General features: G+C 34.1%; 1 protein-coding gene across 2 annotated transcripts in view; it reads left to right on the plus strand.

Annotated features, from left to right (window-relative positions):
* ajm1 (apical junction component 1 homolog) overlaps positions 1-8,975 on the plus strand; it is a 50,356-nt gene that overhangs the window by 23,587 nt on the left and 17,794 nt on the right. Inside the window, exon 1 of one of the 2 annotated variants that reach the window (XM_016534292.1) lies at positions 5,436-5,623. The exons of the other annotated variant lie outside the window; for it this stretch is intronic. The gene's annotated coding sequence lies outside the window, so the exon portion shown is untranslated. Of the gene's footprint in view, positions 1-5,435; positions 5,624-8,975 lie in introns of those variants that run through there. 2 annotated transcript variants of the gene reach the window in all.

Consider the following 8,975-nt stretch of genomic DNA (forward strand, 5'->3'; position numbering starts at 1 on the left):
TATATATATATATATATATGTGTGTGTGTGTGTGTTTGTGTATATATATATATAAAATAGATTTTAAAATACAGAAACAAAATCATTTTAATAAGTAAATATTCTGAAAACATTGAAGGAGATCCCATAATAATTGAATATAGGTTTACAGTAGTAACAACAAATTATATTTTATTATATGATATGATTAATATCATGTTTTTAAATATGATGGTTTCATTCTAAACATGGTGATTATCTCTTAATATGGACACCCAACATAATATATGATATTTACCATCTGAATCTAACCATGTCATGTCAACAAATGGAAAAATCAGCCATCTATTAATTATCATGTTAATTACTGTGCCTTTTAGCACCATGCAGCAGCAGGGGCACTTTTTACCCCAAATACCATACTTTGACATATTCTTTCGTTATTTAAAAACTGTTACTTTAATTATCTTAAACAAAATTTAAAATTGTTAAGAAAACCTTTGTCTCAATATATATGCATTCATTTTAGCGATTCTAATTTGCTACTTAAATCTACAACATTTTAAAAAACATAAAATATTAGATCAAGTAAGCACAGAATCAACTTTGCACTGCTGCCTGCGATTGCGTCAAGGATCAGACAAATTTGCACATGCATCTTGAAAAGCGGATGTTTTGGAAAGTGCTACGCCACGTTTTTGTGCCATCTAGTGGTTTAGATGAAAATAATATCAAAGGCGCCTTTTACCCCAGGTGAAAATTTTGTATGTATTTTTGGTATGTGAAGATTGAAACTATTTTGTATTTCAAAAATATATTTAATTGAGCTTTACATTTAAAATATATGTTGGCCACAAATATTTTATTTTATTTTACGTATCAAATATGAGACGGCAGGCTTTTTAGATTTAATTCAAATCATGTGCATCGAAATGGCTCTGTGAATGTGTTTAAAAAGAACATTTAATTTAGACTTATACATGGATTTGATGTAGTTTAGGGGGAAAACAATTCAGTAAGCTATAATAAATGCTAATTCTAGACCCAGAGTATAACCAGCATCACTGACAGCTTCAGACTGATCTTGCATTGTACAAAAATGTTGTATCATCCTGCATCAGTATCATGAGATTTGTTGTATGAGCTCATACATGAGTCTGTTTCTTATGCACATCAGAATCATTCACAGGCTCATGTGCTGAGAAAGCACTTCATTAATAGGCAGACATTCACACCGCGCAGTCCTGAGCGCTGAAGAGGGCAGCAGCAGATCTAAAGAACAGGAGCTGTAAATAATGCATGAGCAGCATGTGTGTCTGGCGTCAGGGAAGCTAGTCACTTAATGAGAGAGGAAACACTTTAAACTGAGTGCAATGTGGAGAACCATAAGTGGACATTCTCAGTTAGCATTGGGGAATTTTGAAGATTTGTAATAAATCAGTTCTCAGCTGGTGGGTCGTGACCCAGAAATGTCACTGACAAGCAGGGAAATAACTGTTAAATGCAGGATAGCAATATAAATGCAAGTATTTTCAACTTTCAAAAAGAAAGAGAAAACACTATCCAAATATTCTGTTCATATAACGCCAAATGCTGTGCATCCAATCCATTGTATTTTGGCACAAATTCATCTGTCGCTTGGTGAAACAGCTAATATTAATACAATGTTATTTGGTCCAGTGTTTTTTATACAGTTTGTTAAGGTTCAAGGTTGCATTTTTCATGTTAATATTTTTGCATATTGCTGGATCTATGCAGTGCATGGTAATTTTAATACATCATGTTTTGGGATTCATTTGACCAGTCAACAAATTTAAATGAAATTTTGATTTAATTAATTATGTAACAATAATTGGTCAAATTAATGACACTTATACGGCATATAATTAATTTATGCATTTGATAAAATTAGTTAATGCCATTAAATAATATCCATTTTGCAGCTTTCCTCAGCAAATATTGCAGTGTATATAAAATAAAAATAATTTATTTAGTTAGTGTAAGTGTGGTTAGTGTAATTTATGCATTTAATACAGTAATTTGAATGTCATTGAATAATATTAATTTTGCAGCTTTCTTCAGCAAATATTAAAGTGTACTGTATATAAAAGAATAAAATGTTTTTATTTAGTTAGTTCATTCATTAATATAATTTGCGCATTAGACAATTAAATGTCATTGAATAATATTCATTTTGCAGCTTCACTAAATATTATAGTGTACTGTATATAAAAAAATATATCTATATATTTAGTTTGCTCGTTAGCATAATCTATGCATTTGACACAATAACATTGAATATATTCTTTTACAGCTTTCATCAGAAAACATTACAGTATATGTATATAAAATAAAATCTATATTGATTTATTCAGTAATTTATGCATTTGACACAATATTATAATGTCATTGAAAATAAAAGAAAATAAATATTATTAATATTTATTTGTTTAATATACAATACTGTTATATTTGAGTGAAGATAATTCAGTGGCATTAAATTATTGTGCCAAATGTGTAAGTTATTAAATAGATTAAAAAACAAACTGTTTTTGCAATAATATTGGTTTTATTTGCAAATCAGATAGATCGATACGTTCCACGTTACTTATTTCACAGTCGAGAAGCATTGTGCTGAAGTTGCTCAGGACGTGTGTGCGTGCGTGCGTGTGTGTGTATTTGTGTGCGTTGTGCTGACTGTGGCTGTGTTTCATATGTGGAGGGATCAGTCTCTTGTTGAAGCTCCTCTGTCAGTGTCCAGTGATCAGCCAGCAGGTGTTTGTGTGCTGTTCAGCACATTTCTTCCCTTCCTGGAGTCAAATCAATACAGAGAGCTGGAAACCAGACTCAGTCTGCTGAGAATTGAATGTCCTCATGTGAGCTGAGTGATGCTAGAGGGGCTTCAGCAGCAAGGTCAAGAGTAAACCCTATCTATCTATCGTTCTATCGTTCTATCTATCGTTCTATCTATCATTCGTTCTATCGTTCTATCTATCGTTCTATCTATCGTTCTATCATTCTATCTATCCATCTCTTCATCTATCTGTTGTTCTATCATCCATCTATCATCGTTCTTTTTCTGTCGTTCTATCATTCTGTCCATCTATCATTCTATCCATCCATCTATCTATCGTCTATCGATCTGTCTATCAGTCTGTCTATTCATCATCCTTTTTGCTCTGTTGTTCCTTCATTCTGTCCATCTGTCATTCCATCCATCCATCTATCGATCTGTCTATCAATCTATCTATCCGTTGTTTTGTCCTCCTTTCATTCCATCCAACCAACCATCCATCCATCTTTCTGTCTATCGTTCTATCCATTGTTCTTTTTGTTCTGTCAATAGTTCTATCCGTCTATTGTTCCATCTACCATTCTTTCATTCTATCCATCCATCCATTCATTGTATCTGTCCATCTCTTCATCTATCTGTTGTTCTGTCTCACGTTCCATCTATCGCTCTCTCTCTCTCTCTCTCTCTCTCTCTCTCTCTCACTCATCTCAGAGTACAGTATACAGCAGCAGCTCACGAGGTTTTGGAAACGAGCCATGAAGAAGATTTCTAATGAATAAAATGAAAGCGCTGATTCGTCTTGAAGCCATCAGTCACGGAGGCCTGAATGAATACATCATAATTACAGCGTTTTCCTCTAATGCATGCGAGCTGTTGTGTTTTTAATCGTTTTTTACGGCGTGTTTCCGAAACAAAATGCTGGCTCATTTGAATTCTTGTACTTCTCACACCAGTGTAAGGTCGTTTGTAGTGAAATGACAAGCTGTCTTGAATAATTACTGTAGGACGAGGAGGATGGCGTGTTTATAAGCTGCTTTCACAGCTGTGTGTTTGATTACATGTGTTCTTCAGGTTCTTTGTTGATCTTATTAACCCACATCGGTCAGCGACTGATTGTCCCCATGGAGGTCCTTTAGTAGAATTTGTGAGTATCGATCTGCTCCCCATCAAACACTTTAACTGCCTGCTGAGACGAAGCTCAAATCCCTTTAATTGTAATGGATTCAAGCAGCATTCAAAACAAACAGTCTTGTGTTTTTCTGAATAACAAGAGTAGAGGATCAGGATACAGTGCTTTTAAAGTTGTCATAAGGGCTTTCATATGTGATTTTATATGTTTCAAACAGCTAAAGTTGATGCAAAAATGTAGTTTTATGAATTGTGTTGTGTTTAATAATTGTATAAAGCTTGAATTTGTCTGGAAACCCTATAATAGGCTGTTTACTGGCTGGTTCCCAATCTGACAACTTGTTAGTGTTGTTACAACATATATGTCACAAAGTCATCATGTGTTCCCCTTTTACAAATCTAGTAATTTGCATATTCAGATGTTGGTCTGCCAAATAACAACAACAACAACAATAATAATAATTATTATTATTATTATTATTAGTAGTAGTAGTAGTAGTGTTCATATAGGTCACACTTTTGCCTCAATAAACTACTAATTTGCTGCTTATTAATAGTTAGTAAGGCAGTTATTAAAGGGGTCATGATGCTTTTTTAAAGATCATTATTTTGTGTATTTGGTGTAACAGAATATGTTGCCTTTAAGTTTAGGTATTGGGTTAAGGGATGTAGAATATGGTCATGCAGAATATGTGCCTTATAACTTAAGTACTAATAAAGGGCAAATATGTTAATAATAGGCATGCTAATAAGCAACTAGTGAGAAATGGTCCCTATACTAAAGTGTTACCTTAATATAATACTATTATATTAATAATATAATTATATAATACAAATATATTATATATAATTCTACACTAATAATAATGTAATTATTTATGGTTCACCTAATATTATTATAATATATATTATTATTAATTGTAATTGTATTCTGTTAAATGTAATTATATAATAATGATATAATAATATTAAAATATATTATTTATAATAAGAATAATAATAACAATAGTCACATTTTAGCTGAATGGTGCTGTAATTAATAATAATAATAATTGGTATTATTTTTGTTATCATTTTTGTTTATGTATTTATTTATTTTCCCCAGTTATAGCTTATTATAATGTCCAGATTGCAAAGAGGAGTTAGTTTACAAACCACTGTGGATGGAAGTACTTTGATCTTAGTTCTTTGATGGTACTTTGATCTATCTCGTGTTATTTAGATGGTACACTAAGGTATTTCAAGGAATACCATGGTACTACTGCAATACAAATCTAGAAAAAAATCGTGGTAACACCATAGTATTGGCATTTGGTCTCATCACTGTACTACCATGACATCCCACAGTACAGTTTTGTAAGGGCTGACACGGAATATACAGACTTTCAGAGGTTTAATGTACTTACATTTTACATTATAGCCAGAAGCGTTCGCCCCGCCCCTTAAACGCGTAGCAGTCGCGTTCGCTGCGCTCTTTTGAACGCGTACTTGCCGCGTCCGCCCCGCCCCTTCTGAACGCATATTAGACGCATTGGGCGCCGGTGCTGAGGAGACGCGCGCGGATAGTAACGCCACAGATGCGCTCATCAGCTGAGGCGTGAGGACGACACGATTCGCCGATACTACAGCCTCTTTCACGCTAAAATGCGACTCTCAGCACATTATAAAGCGTAAGCGCTGCGTATGATGGATATTTATGCTATTGGCGGATGGATTAACACGGTAAGAGCATGGCGCGATCTGTGTGTGCAGTGCGCGTGACAGATGAACGCAGCTTTTCTGACATTGACATTGAAAACACGCGCATCGATATTTGACAGATGACACTATCGAATTGCAAGCGATCAGTGCGGATGCGTGCAACGATCTGTCGGTATGGAAACGGTTTGATGTTGTAGGGAATCAGAGTTGCGCATGATGCTGTAGGTAATGAAGGCATTGCTCATATACGTGAGGAATAACCTATGAAACCTCCAGCTGTATGCATCGCGTTTTAATGCTCATTTAGCGACAGTCTGCGACGTGAGTTCAAACAGCAGCTTAACCACACTGAAAAACTATTAGGCTATCTTGCGCGTGCAACTTACTTAGGCCTATTGCATGCAACAGACGTGTTTCCCTAGTGTTCGTTTGTCATATGTGCTGATGTCATTATTATTAGTAAGATTATGTAATGCAGTCGTGGATTTTTCGACGTCAGGAGATGCGTGGCCAGGGCTGGGGATCCTACTAGTGAAAGTGAACTAACCTCTAATGATGCCTGATGAAATGGTCTACTTGTGTCACGTGATGTGGGATGCTCTGGGGCTACACGTCATCGTGCGATGGTGCCTAGAGACTGTAGTGTGCATCGTGCTGCATGCTGGAGCTGCAGTGTGCACCAGAGGTTTGCATGACACAAACCCTTTTTAGACATATCTAAAGGAATCATTTGGCATGCAATGGAAATTCTGTCATTAATTACTCATTCCAAACTTGTATGTTGTTGTTTTTTTGCGGAAAAACAAAGAAGATTTTTTTAAAGGTCGTTCACACATCTCTTATCCATTAAAAGGACAGTTCATATAGTGACCATGGCTGTCAAGGTGCAAATGGTGTTTGGCCATCTCTTAAATACTTTTAACTTTATTTATCCCACCCTTGAGAAAAAGAAGTGCACTTTAGCATAATAAAAAAAAAATAGCATTTATTACAGACATAATGCATGCAAACTTAATAAAATTGTTTTTAGACACTTAATTGCATATTATTTGCAAATAAATGAAAATGTATTATAGTTTAAATTGATATTAAAAGCAATTAGTTGAACTTAAGACTGCTTTTTTTACCCATTTAAGTAGGACTTACATCTTTATGTAATTTCAGAATGATTTCTATTAGTGAATTGCTGAATGTACTGCCAAGCATTTATGGTAAACTACACCTTATTGTCATTTCTATTTGATACTTGTATGTCATGTTTTTAAATATATTTGTAAATTCAAATATGATGATTTTGAAATGTAGTACATAAACATCAACTAGATGTAATAACGCAAGTACTTTTTAGTATGTTAGTCAGTACACCAAAATAAGTGTAAACAATGATTTAAAATACACTCTAAAGTAAACATGTAATCTTTTTTTTTTTTACATTATTGCAAAGTGCACTATTAAAATTGTATCTAAGGGTGTTAAGAAACATAGTCATGAAAGTGGACTCTCTTTAATGCATTTTAATTCAGTAGTATTTATTATCTGCACCTACAGTTTTTTTTAAACACACTTATAAGATTTCAAGTACACTACATTCAGTCAAATTCTAAATTTCTGTCATTTAGAAAGTGTAGATCTAATGGACTACAACAGATGATTTAAATTTTAACCAGACTAACCTGTGTGGCATAAAAATGTCTGTGTAAAGACTCTTTGTATTTGCTGCTTCTTCCATCCAGGGTAAAATCATTTTAGATCACAATTAATGATAATAGAACCACATGAGTTGTTTTGAAGTCATGTGAAAGCTTTGCATGGGAACAGATGAAAAATAATTCACTCATAATGTGAAGTTGTGAAATTGCATTCACACTCACAGATTCAAATAGCATGTTGATGTTCCTGATACCTAACGGCATTGCTTCTCATGACAGAAGTGCAAGAGAATGAGATTTCAGAGCTGCAGCTTAGGGGATGATTTTCAGTGAATAATTACTGAAATATCACTTTGTTTCTCACATGGAGCTCTCATTCTTCAGAAGACTTTGAATATACTGTAGAGCACAATTCGCAAGGACTATATATAATTCTTTTGCTTGACAGTTGTGGCTACTATGAAGTGCTGTTATTATATAAAAGCTTCTGCCAAAATGCATAAATGTAAATATGGAAAAAGCTGAATTCACCTTTTGTTTTCCACAGAAAAAAAATACAGCATGTAGAATTTGACAGAATATTCATTTGGATGAAGTATTTCTCAGTCCTGTGTTATCTTACAGTGTTGCATTGATAATAGTAACTGTTCACAGGAAACGCTGTTGCCTTCGCTCTCACTGGAACCTCATTAAGCTCAGTCAGAATTGCATTACGTATATCACTCCCTCTCTCTCTCTCTCTCTTTCATGCATGTGCACGGGTCGTCTCTTATACATTACATGCACGCTCAACTGACTCATATGTTTCTATTTTTACTCCCCGTCCAAAAGCATCCACTGCATTATTTGTGCGGCTTGTAAAAAGCAGAGAAAGGACAGAGTTTCAAGAGGTCAGATCATCAGAAATCACGTTCTGTGCTGCCTTGAAGAGCTCAGTGTAACTGTGAAAACCTGCTGTAACTTTTAGAAATCAAGACTTTCTTGCCAGCCTCAAAAGATGATATAAAGTAGAATAGATACTATTATTCCAGTACTGCAGTGTTATTTTAGTATAGTTTATATACTATTGCAGTATTCATTATTATTATAGTATTCATTACTATTTTGAATTATAGGTTTATATATAGATATATAAATATAGGTTTTATAGATATATAGGTTTATATAATTAAATAATTATTATCATTTTATTTCAGTTAGTCCTAGAGTTGCTTCATTTCACCTGTTAATGAATTTGTTTAGAAATTACTCTTTTTTTTTAAGCGAAATTTTTAATTAATTTTTTGCATTAATATATTAACTTTGATTGCGTCTCTCTAAAAAGTATCCTTATTTTTGTGCCAGAGAAATAGTGCTGTTTCTGTTTGAATCGTATCATCTGATAATTATGTTGTTTAAAGATATTGCCCTCTTATATAACTACGGTGTAGTTAAAGGTGACATATCATGAAAATCTGACTTTTCCAGGTTTTAAGTGCTATAATCAGGTCCCCGGTGCATCTACCAACCAAGGAAACGTGAAAAAGATTAACCCAGTAACTTTGTTTTGGGAAGCCTTTTTCTGCAAGCGTCTGAAAAAATGAGCTCGTCTGATTTAGCTCCCTTGGTGACATGGCAAAGGGATCTCATTATAATATTACCGTAGTGTACCAGCATGGCAAAGGTTTGAGCAAAGCACACTAACTGTTCTGTCTTTGTCTGCACAGAACACTAAGAACACTATT

This window comes from Sinocyclocheilus rhinocerous, unplaced genomic scaffold (genome assembly GCF_001515625.1).
Source record: "Sinocyclocheilus rhinocerous isolate Xijiao unplaced genomic scaffold, SAMN03320098_v1.1 scaffold1295, whole genome shotgun sequence".
Classification (NCBI taxonomy): domain Eukaryota; kingdom Metazoa; phylum Chordata; class Actinopteri; order Cypriniformes; family Cyprinidae; genus Sinocyclocheilus; species Sinocyclocheilus rhinocerous.